At 43.8% G+C, this 12,190-nt stretch overlaps 1 protein-coding gene across 3 annotated transcripts in view; it reads right to left on the bottom strand.

Annotated features, from left to right (window-relative positions):
• LOC147245438 (protein shisa-8) overlaps positions 1-12,190 on the bottom strand; it is a 131,231-nt gene that overhangs the window by 68,432 nt on the left and 50,609 nt on the right. The window lies entirely within an intron of this gene.

Raw genomic sequence — 12,190 nt, 5'->3', positions numbered from 1 at the left:
GATAATCCATGTCGTCTTTATCAGCCTGCGTGTCCGGTAATCGAAAAACACTTTGATTTTAGCTTAAAGATGCAATTTAGAGAGGCTATAAGGAATTGTTAAAAAAAAGAAAGTAAAAGAAGAAAAGAAACAAGCTTCAATGGCCTGCCGAAGTTGCCCATGTATGGCACTGCAGAGACACTGGCTGCTAAACACTCAGGTTTGGCCGATACTTTCTGGAAATGCCTTCCTCCACTAGATGTCGATACTGACTCACTGTAGCCTCTGGTATGCAGCCGCCTGCAGGACCAAGAAGTTGCCGGGGTGGATGGAGCCACTACGACAAGCTTCGCTGTTGTTATATTGATAGCTGGTGTACATGTATGTATGTTGCTAACCCAAACACAATGGATAAATCTCACAGGAAAGAGCTTTTATCAGGTTCGACTCGTTGCCGCTGGTCTTCTTGCGATGCTGCAGTGACTGCCCCCTCCCCCGAGCTCCCCTGAGCTCCCCCTCTTCCCCGAGCTGATCTCCTGCCGGCTGTCGCTCCTCCCCGTCTCTGCAGAGTTGGTCTAAATTCATCATCTTTCTCAGAATGAAAACAACGGAAGACCGTTTCCAATTAGACAGCACAGCTTTCTAACCAACTAACTGAACTATGCTAACGTTACTTCAATACTGACTTGATAAAGACAATGAACGTGGCTGTTAGTATGATTATATACTCATCGATACCACACTAAAGTTATGTCAAAAGTACACTTCAGTAATGTCGCATGTAGTATTGGCCGAAACTACATGACATAATTGTGTGAGTATGTTGGGAATGTATCACAATTTAGTGTAGTACTGCCCCTGTGTGGCTGGAGCACGCAGAGACGGTTTACCAATTACACCTTTAAAACGCACAAATTTGAACCCTTCCAGCTCGGTGCTGGCGCTGAATGCAACCCGCTAGCACATTCAGTTGAACCAACTCACTCATACTTGTTCATGTAATGCTGAATCTGAAGTGTTATTGTCATGGAACGTGCTTGAAAAATGGTAGTTTCCCCAGTCCTGCTGTTCTTATTGCCGCTAGCTTCAAGCTAAATAAACGTGGCTGGCTCCTTCTGCCTTGTGGAGTCAAAAACACGCCGGAGCAAAAATGTCTTCATGAACTCAAGATATTTTTTGTGAGTACTGGATAGGCAAAATATACTTTTTGGGTTTTACATACACATTCGCTTCAGGTCTTCCTTGTGACTGGATTGCACTTCTCATATTGTCTAATTATTTACTTCTTCTGCACAGTGACCAGTAATCATTTGTGGCTGTACTGGGAGACTCCCAGTTGTGACCGTGTGTGTGCTACAAACAAACAGTTTAGCAGCACCTCTCATCCAGAATAAATTATTGCTGGGAACAACATCGCTGGAAAACATATGTACGAAGATTGTAAAAAGGAATTTATTTGTTTGACTACGCCGATAAAACACACACACACACACACACACGTATGCGCCCTTGTGCAGAAACAGTCTGATCTCACTCTGCATTTTCTTCCTGCTAGCCAATCCTCTTTCATCTCATTAATACCCGTCCACTTCCATTCCATTACATCGTTTGTCTTTCCCCGCTCTCACTCTCCATGGTAATAAAGGAAGCTGAGTCGCCATCTCTGTCACTCCCCCACCCGTCTCTCTTATTTTCATCCCCTCCAGAATGCTTAAGAGCGCTTGTTGTTGTTCTCTACACCCTCTATCTCCCCAGAAACATCTTCCCTTTCCTCCCCTGCTCCTCTAATCCTATCTGTCTTATCATCTCAACTTTCCACATCTGATTTTACCCCCCTCATCTCTTCCCCTGCTTCATTTTCATCGCTATGAGCCTTTCACTGTATCACTTCCTCTTTCTATTTTGACTCTGCATGCTCTCTCTCCACAGGTTCTGGTCTGTCTCAGCCTCTCACCCTTTGGCCCAATTTCTATTTTTTGCCTTTCTCTCTCTCTTTCTCTCTCTGTCTCCCTCTCTCTTCCCGGTTTTGTATTCTCTCCCCCTCCCAGAGGGATTTGTCACATAAACTATTCCAGCTAACACTCTCAGAATGATACGTAGTGATATGAGGACATCACGGCCTTTTACAGGCACTCACATGAATGCAGGAAATACTGCAAGCAAATACAACAAAAAAAAAAAAGAATTCTAAAAATCATTTGGTTGATATCACCTGAAATATTCTTAACTTAAACATAGTGGTGTAGGTTAGAGGAACACATCCATCCATTTTCTTCCAATTATCCTGTTAAGAGTCGTGCGGGGTGGGGGGGCTGGAGCCAGCCCCTAGACCCAGCTGCCTTCGTGTGAGAGGTGAGGTTCACCCTGGACAGATCACCAGTCCATCGCAGGGCCAACACATAGACAAACAACCATTCACACTCACAGTCACACCTACAGTCAATTTAGAGTATCAATCAGCCTCGTCCCCTCTTGATGTCTTTGGACTGTGGGAGGAAGCTGGAGTACCAGAGAGAACCCACGCAGGAACAGGGAGACCATGGAGACCCCACACAGACAGACGCTGTGCCTGAGCCTGGACTCGAACCCGAAACCCGAGGCAACAGTGCTGACCACTGTACCACCGTGCTGCCTCAGAGGAACACATAAACACATACCCTGCTAATTATTTCCTCATTATAGCTGGTAAATAAGCAGCTTATTTTGCAAGAGGTAACGGTAATATGGTCAAATACCTGAAATTTGGAAGAATGCACCACTTCAAAAAGAATAGTGTGTGTGAACCCCAGATCAGAATAGCATCCTCCCAGTTCGCATGCTGAGAGAAATCTGGCTCTTTCATGATAAGGAGGGAAGCTGGAAGTACTCACAAGCCGCACTTCAAAAAAACACTCGAGCCGATGTGAATGAAGATAACGGAAAACTGTAGATTCACTCATGTCCAGGCTCCTGACATCTTTCTAACTGTTGCCAGTGAGGTCACAATTTTACCTGTGTTCGTCCGACTCTCATCTGGATTACATAAAAACTACTGCAACAGGATACACACATGGTTTTTTGTTTTGTTTTATTTTACACATTGGTGTCCTCTTAGGCTGCACGGTGGTGCAGTGGTTAGCACTGTGGCCTCACAGCAAGAAGGTTCCGGGTTCGAGTCCCAGCTCGGGCACGGGATCTTTCTGTGTGGAGTTTGCATGTTCTCCTCGTGTCTGCGTGGGTTCTCTCTGGTACTCCGGCTTCTTCCCACCATCCAAAAACATGCAATTGGGGTCTAGGCTGACTGATACTCTAAATTGACCGTAGGTGTGACTGTGAGTGTGAATGGTTGTTCGTCTCTCTATGTTGGCCCTGTGATGGACTGGCGACCTGTCCAGGGTGAACTCCGCCTCTCGCCCGTTGACGCTGGGATAGGCTCCAGCCCCCCTGCGACCCTTAATGTGTAAGAATAAGCGGAAGATGACAATGGATGGTGTCTTCTTACTAGTTGGTTCATCTCAAATTTGGTAAGAAACACTTGAAGAACTTGGTGATGGGTGACTGTGAAGACCGAGAGTTTTTTTTTAAACTGTATCTGTGAGGCAAGGCAGAAAATTCTGGTAGTCCAAACTGTACAGTTTGATGTTTTATAACAAACTGTCCTGGACTGGTCGCATCTTTTCCAAATTTCCCAGGTTTGATGAGAACTCTGGCCTTATGACACCTACAAGCTGTATTGAAGTCAGTTAGAACGCCAGCTAGTGGTTAAAGGAGCCTGATAAAACAAACATCATTTGAGTTACATCCTAATTACACCATGTTGTCTTCATCTGATGGACAGCAACATCATTTACATTACAAATTTGAGCTCTCTAGTGCCACCTTGACATCGGAAGTGATACTTGCACCACAGTACACACACTATTCTGTTCCCTCATGCAAAATACTTACATTATCAGATTTCACCTTCCTGTCATTCTATAAAAAGCTTGAAACTGCAACATGTGCAGGGGATGCAGTTTAATTAGGACCAGAGTATAAAGTGCCAAGGGCTAAATGCTTGCCTTAGCGAGGGTACTTGCTCTCTAGTTTTAAAATGCTCTTTTTTCTTTTCAAAAACAAATGTGTCAAGTCATTTTGGACCAAACTGCTGAGATGATTATCTCCCTCATCACTCTCCCAAGGGGGATGTCAGATACAGTCAGGGAGCCAAAAGATGAGAGATAAAAACATGTATCTTGCATGTTTCAAGATCAATAAATAAACAGAATTTCAGAGGTGTCCTGAAGGCCATCTGTGAGGAAGCACTCCTCCGCTGGCTCAGCAAGGCATTTGGTGCAGGAAGCAGTGCCTGGGGACTCTATGGTGGACTCCTTTCTTTTGGGCTGAGGTTGCCGAGGTGGTCAAAAAGCTCCCTGGTGGCAGGGCCCAGGTGGTCGATGAGATCTGCTCGGAGTTCCTCAAGGCCCAGGATGCTGTTGAGCTGTCTTGGTTGACATAATGCTACAGCATCATGTGGAGATCGGGGGTGGTGCCTCTGGATTGGCAAACTGGGGTGGCAGTTCCCTGTTTAAAAAAGGGGACCGGAGGATGTGTTCCAACTATTGTGGGATCACACTTCTCACCCTTCCTGGTAAGGTCTTTTTGGGGGGATCTGGAGAGGAGGGTGCATCGAACAGTTGAACCTTGGATCTATTAGGAGAAGTGTGGTTTTCGTCCTGGTTGTGGAATTGTGGATCAGTTCTACACTCTTGGCAGGATCCTTGAGGGTGCACGGGAGTTTGCCCAACCAGTCTATATGTGTTTTGTGGACTTGGGAGAAAGCATTTGACCGTGTCCCTCGAAGATTCTTGTGGGGGTTGTTCCGGGAGTATGGGTTACATGACTGCCTGATTCGGGCGGTTCGCTCCCTGTGTGACCAGTGCCAGAGCGTGGTCCACATTGCAGTAAGTCAGATTCGTTTCCATGAGGGTTGGACTCCACCAGGGCTGCCCTTTGTCACTGATTTGGTTCATAACATTTATGGACAGAATCTCTAAGCGCAGTCAGAATATTTATGGGATCTGGTTTGGTGGTTGCAGGATTGGATCTCTGCTTTTGCGGACGCTGTGGTCCTACTGGCTTCATTGGGCCATGACCTCCAGTTCTTGCTAGATTGGTTTGCAGCCGAGTGTGAAGCGGCCAGGATGAAATCAGCAACTCCAAGTCCAAGTCCATGGTTCTCGCACAGAAAAGGGTGGAGTGCCATCTTCGGGTCAGGGATGAGACCCTGCCCCAGGTGGAGGAATTCAAGTAACTTGAGGTCTTGTTCAAGAGGGTTTCCAGGGTTCAGGCTGAACACTGCCACAATCATCTTTTCCTTCATCACCATTGTTGTGATCTACTCTTCCCTCCTGCCAGAAGTCTGTGTGTAACTGGCGTAGCGCTTGTTTGAATCATGGACCTGGACTGCTTCACTGCATTGCGCTACTCAGGGAAAAGTCCAGCAATTTGTCTTTCAGCCCTGAGTGTTTAGTTAAAAGATGTTGTCTGAGGTTTGCTGGTTGAATGGAGTCATTGCTGACAACTTCACCACATACTTCGAGCTTCGGATCTTCCTCTCTCCAACTGAATCCAGATTGGAGGTTTCTTGAGTCATGGCTCCTTACCATCTTGCGTTGTTTGTTGCTAACATTAGCAGGAGCAAGTGCGTTGTGCCGTGGCTGTGCTTGGCGTGACGTGAATGAACGGTAGCATTCTGCCACAAAAATATTACAGGCTGAGCTTTAACATTTTTAAAAAAATTCTAAAGTTTTACAGTTTTAATAATATTTTTTTTTTTTAAGTTTTTGACATGTTTCATTTTCAAAAAAATAGTTCTTGGATTCCTCCACGTACCACTGGAGGGGGCTCACCAGGGGTACCACAGTTTGAGGATCAATGGATGATACAGTATGTGAGTACTGAGTTTTCGTAGATAATGAACACGAACATTGAGTGAGAATAGCCTGATTCCATTGATGTGCTTTCATTTGTTGCCTCCCTACCAGTGGTGCCTTGATGAGTTGTAGCTCATTTTGACCTTTCTGGGTTCGACCTACATGATGGATGATATCTGTGCTATCAGTGATGGCTCGTTTTGCCTGAATGTCCATCTTTGTCAATTTTTGTAGCTCACATCCACTGTAGCGCAAAGACACTGCTATTCTTTGAAAAATGTCAACATTCCCCAAAAATAAAAGCCAGGCAACGTTTAGTAGAGGATGATAAATATCCACCACACAGTGTCTGAACCACCTGAGGGTTACTGGAACTTCTGGAAAACATCTCCGGGCAATCTGACAGGGTTTTGTCCCATTTGAATCTTGTAAATATGACGGTTAAAAAAACACAAAACACGATGTGCCACTTCTAGTATCCCCAAGACTGTTGTTTTATTTAATAAAACATAATAAGTTGAGAAAAGCCAGAAGCCATGGAGCTGTTCAAACTAATAACAAATGGAAATGTCCTCATGAGCACTTGGCATGAGAGTGTTTTCCACTGAAGCAGTTTAATAAGCGTGGTAATTGCTAGAAATGGAGTCAGTCATCTACCATTGTGGAATCTTTTCACTCGGCCGCAATTAGTGATCATTCACACATTTATAGTACAAAACGATTAGCCTGTGAAAACTGTGCTGGGATGTAGCATGAACCTTTTCGCGGCTGAAGCATGTACCACTTGATAAGACTGTGACTATTCAAAAATGTTAATTTTCCGCCTCCAATATTAAACAGACTAAAGCAGAAGAGAAAGATAAGCACGCACCAGACTTAAACTGCCCTTTTAAATTAACAATCTCATAGATATTTTAATAATAATACCTCTTTCTTTTGGACGCCTGCTTCTTGACTTGCCAGTAGAGGTGATAAAAAGCAATCAAATTGTATAGCCACAGACTACCATGCGCAACCTCCATCGCATGGGGAGTTATCGGCTATTTTTTTTTAACAACTAAAGTCATCACCTCCTCCATTTGAGCAGGTGCCCTGACTGAAAACAGGAGGTGGAAGTGCAGGGACCAGGACACATACTGTCATCCTGCTTTCCCCCTGCAGGCATGGCTAAGTATTGCTGTGAGGAAACCCAGCTAAGCCAGAGGCACCAGGGGAAACCATCCATTGGCCCCCTGCGTTGGTAGGCAATGCAAAAGACTGCTGCGCTATCCGGCTGCTCTTGAACAGACGACTTGAGAAACAATTATCCTATTTGTCATTTAATACATATCAGTATTGGTATTGATGCATCCCTAATAACAGGTACCGTTTCATTTCATTTGTTTAAAGGACACTGCACATTCATCAACATTTCTGTAAATGTGCCAGTCTTAGCCAACAGGCTAATTTTCAACTGTAGTCCTTGTCCCTGGCAAGATGTTGAGCTAGGCACAGGGTGGCTAAGGGGTCTGATGCTGTTTGCACTTACTCATACTCACAAAAGGAATCCAAAGACACCCCAACTGATACCACGTTATGGCAGCGTGAACATATTAAAAAGGTAAAACAGTCTCCAAACTACGCTCCGCAAACGTTGTCAAGACTAGGGGCGAAAAACTAGCTGCCTCAACACAAACCATGAAGATCTGAAGAACCAACACAACGCTGACTTCAATGTTTTATGGAAGATGTAAATAATTAACTTTACAGCAAATGCTAGAGAAGCAAGAGACGATGTAATAATGAAGCTTTGTTACAGTCAGAACTGAGGCTACATTTTGTGAAATGTGTGGCAGTGATACGTTTACATTTAAAATTTGTTATCCAGAAAGTGAATGACATCTGCTGATAATAAACACATTTTCAAAGTAATTGTAAAAACTCTAATTGCATTATGAAGTACTTGTATTGGTACTCTAGGGCATGACAGTGGTGCAGTGGTTAGCACTGTTGCCTCACAGCAAGAAGGTTTTGGATTCGAACCCTGCTTCTCACCTGAAGGCTGCTGGGATAGGCTCCAGCCCCCCCGTGACCCTTAACAGGATAAGAGGTAGAGAATGGATGGATGGATGGGTTGGTACTCTGTATTAGCAAGTATTCCAATTCAAGTACTCACACATGGTCTGGAAAAATGGTATCAGTGTATCCTGAATAAATATTTTTTCAAGTTTATAATCTCAAAAGCTTGTTTTATGTTTCAGTGCAGCACGATGTTCAAAGAGTACACTTAAGGGCCTTACTGCCTTGTGATTGACAAGTCACAATTGCTTCGACCTCTCACCTTTCTCCTTTCCCATGCCACAATTTTGTCCAGTTGCAATCAGTTTGCCAGAGACAAAAAGCCAAGATGGCAAAATACCAAATTTGTGCAAGTCCACGAACCAGGAGGTGATGTCACTGTTGTTACATCTCTGAACACATTTAGGGACTCTCATTATGAATACTCATGAAAGTGGTATAGTTGGTGGTGTTTTATGTGGACCCTCTCAGCTCTTTCTTGCAATAAATAATGGGAAAAGCACTCAGTTAATACTTTGATCAATATTTCCATAAAAAGATCTATGCAGGGTCTTACTTTTGTAATGAATAAAATAAAAAGTTCAAACTCAATTTTACTTTTCCTATAACCCCTTACATGTCATTAGAGTAGCATACATATTTTAAACCTTTATCATCCAGAACTGACTTTCTAATTTCTTTTTAAAGAGTAAGAGATCTGAGGCTCCAGTACAATGAGAAAATGAAAAAAAAAAAGACCCCAAAGGGTAACATTTGAAATTCTCTCTACAGTGACTGCAAATGTGCCCTTGAATGCTGCTCTGCTCCAGCACCAGTTGAGCGGCTCTGCTAAATGCTAACTTTATGAGCTTATGTAAGCTCTTATAGTCCTGTTGTTATGACATGACCAAAAAAAAGGGTGATTAAGAGTCCAGCATGACTAATTCATTCACTTACACTTCTCTCTCTCTCTCTCTCTCTCTCTCTCTCTCTCTCTCTCTCAGCTCTCATTTCGGTAAAAACACATTTTCTCTCTCCTTGGTGAGAGAGAAACATGTTTTCGTTGTTAAAATGTTGATCAAACAGGGTTAAGGAGTCAAAGGCAAAACAAATCTGTGCAGCAACACCACAACCTTGCCTGGTCCGGGTTGTATAACTCCATGTGCACTATTGTTTTCAATTGTCAAAGAGCATTTGATGCTAAAAATAAAGTGAGAAAAGCACCCCACGGTCATTTAATAAGACATTCGGTATTGTTCTCTACACACACTCAAACACATAGACTCCCGGGGGTCTATAATGCAGCGTTTTGTAGCTGAATCACTCTTCACTGTCACAGCGGGTTAGCGTATAGTACACGCCTCCCCACAGACGAATCCAGGGGTCTGTAACCGAGCGTGGAGCTGAACACAGAGATGGAGAAACCACCCTGTTGTTTTCAAACAGCGATGGCGTATAATCGTCTGTAATGTTGCTACCAACCTACACGAACATTTAAGTGCACACAAACACACAGCGTCACCTACCTGCAGGTTTGTCTAGAGGGAGTTAATTAAAGCCACATAGGAGTGACTCACTTTAATTCTCGTGGGTGGTAATTTAGAAAGGTTACATTTGGTGTGTGTGTGCGTGCGTGTGTGCGTGCGTGCATGTGTGTGTGTGTGCACGCACGTGCGAGTGTGGTTCTCACCAATGATTTGAGTGATTGTTTTCTTTTCATGAAGCAAAAGCGGTTTGGAAAATACTTCACTGGCAATGTGATGAAAGGATTTCTGTGCTCTACCAGCCTTATTCCAAAGATTGTTATGTAAATGAAGCCGGAGTTTATTGGCATTGTTCCTTAAGTGTTGCCTCTGAATTAAATCAGAAAGTGAAGCCTTTGGAAATATGACGGCAGAGGAAGAATTTCACATATGGCATGCTGTGTGTGTCTGTGTGTGTGTATGCCTCCTAGTCTTGTAGTGCTTGAAAATGATAAAGCCAATACTTGAAGTCCCTCTTCATGTGTAATTCACAGCACTTTCCTCCTCACTGCAGTCAGGGAGGAAGTAAACACACACACACACACACAAACAAACAAACAAGCAAGTTCAGATTACTACAAGTAGATAGCAGGTTAAATGGACACTCTCGTAGCGCAGGAGGTAGCACGCCTTATCTCAGGAGGAGTCTGATACACCCATCCCCGCGACACCTAAGCATGCATGCACAGAGCGCACACACACATTTCTGCCACTGCCAGAAAGTGCACCCTTGTAGGCTTGGTACAGAGCCTGGATATGTCTCCCACCCTGCTATTCTCCTATTAGAGCTGACAGCTGCCAAATAATGTCCCTTGGCATGGCTGAGCTCCTGCCATGCCAGGGCTTGTTTGTGTTCATGCGCAGTCTCCTCATCCCCACACACACACACACACACGTGTGTGTGTGTGTGTGTGTGTGTGTGTTTGCATGCGTGCGGACGTACACAGGGAGAGATTCATTTCACTACATTGTTTTCCTTTGGAACAAATGATGACCTAATTATATTTGCAAAGACAAATATGCCCGTTAAAATACGTGTTTAGACCACAAGTCAAGTCTATAGGATGAAAAAAGAATTTGGGCTCTAAAATATTTGTGATGGGAGAACGTGAACCACAAACACAGAGCAACAACTCATACAGTTCCTGCTTCCATTTCCAGGGATGCATCGATTGCCTGGCCAAGGACCAGAATCAGCAAGTTCCAGCGTTTGCAGCTTGACCATAACTAGTGTCAGTGTCACCTCTTTCAAATTCCTAACCAGTCACTTGTTGTACGCCGCATTGTTGGGAGTAGAGAGTCTATATTAGATGGACGGTTGTCAAATAGCACAGAGCAGATTGAGCTAGACAAGAAAATCTTCCCATGAACGGCATATTACATCGTCAATTTTCAAAATAAAACACCATGTGCAGGCTCCCGATTGCAAAAACAGTTCTGAAAAGGACAAAATATAAAGACGTACTCTAAATACACAAGATAGAGACACATAATGCAAGAGACGACGCCCGAATCAGAAGAATCCGAGCAGGTTAACAAAGCCAGCGGGCAGCTGGAAACTGCAGCCGTGTGGAGCACTGAAGTGATCTGCATCGCAGCCCGGTGGAAATTCAGGATCAAGCTCACAATTTGTAAAACATGCGAAGCCAAAATATTTGCAAAGGCCAGTCGACTGCCAAATGCTATGGAAATTTTCAGAACGGAATGTTTTCACATATTCTTCAGTTGTTTGAGAGATACTGCAACAGCTTCTCCAGCAGGGTTATGTGAATTTAAAAAAAAAACCTAACTTGACCTTCCACCTGTCGGAGGGTGCGCGTTTGGGTGAAATATCCCTTTAAGCTCCAGGACGTGACATGGATTCATACGGATAGGATTTTGGATTTTGATGATAACGTGTTTGTATACTTTATTCACGGAAGCATGTGTGTTTCCATGTCCTTAAAAAGGAGCTTAAATGTATGCTGCTTGGTCTCAGAGATCCTCGTCAAGTTGCGTGATGTCAGATCAGCATCACTCAAAGATAGTGACGACGTGACAGATTCCAGCTGATTTTTGATTCACGGTTTCGCCACGATTGCATCTGTCCATCTGATAAAGCTATAAAATACTGACTAAATAATAAGCCGGCATTCTGGAAGTCCTGTGAATGCGTTGCTGGCAGGATCTGAGGTGGCGGTGTTGGTGATGATGATGTCACAGAAATTACCATATGTCACCCTCTGAGTCACTGCCTCCACTCATTATTTTGGGTCGTCGTTATTTTAGAAACAACAAAATACACACACGCGCGCGCGCGCACACACACAAAGACTCATTCTCCTCAAGGGATTTTGTTCTCAAACATTCATCGGCGTGACGCACACATAACCCACACATGAATACACCTACACAAACACAAACACACATTTGTCAGCCTCCGTCATGTACTGAAGGCTTTAGCATCGTTACTGATGATGATCAGCGACGGTGACGATGCAATGATCTCACCATCCGCATTTAAAAAGAGACAGACAGAAAGATATTGATCTGGTCTTCCAGCGTCTTCACTACCGTCGAAACGGATCAAATCACTCAACGTGGAGGCATTTAGGGGTCTGCATTTGCAGAGGAGATTTGATGCACCTGCTAAGGACGTTTTGACCTCAGTTTTCTATGTTTATCTTTCACTGTTAATTATTTGCTTGGAATGGAAAACTTAGCTAGATTTCTGTTTTCCATTTAAATAAATATAAGAATTCCAGAATATACTAATTT

Source organism: Aulostomus chinensis, chromosome 18 (assembly GCF_037954235.1).
Source record: "Aulostomus chinensis isolate RoL2024-O1b breed Wild chromosome 18, RoL_Achi_v1.0, whole genome shotgun sequence".
NCBI lineage: Eukaryota > Metazoa > Chordata > Actinopteri > Syngnathiformes > Aulostomidae > Aulostomus > Aulostomus chinensis.
Note: the sequence above shows the minus strand (reverse complement) of the source record. Positions and strands in the feature narration are given on the sequence as shown.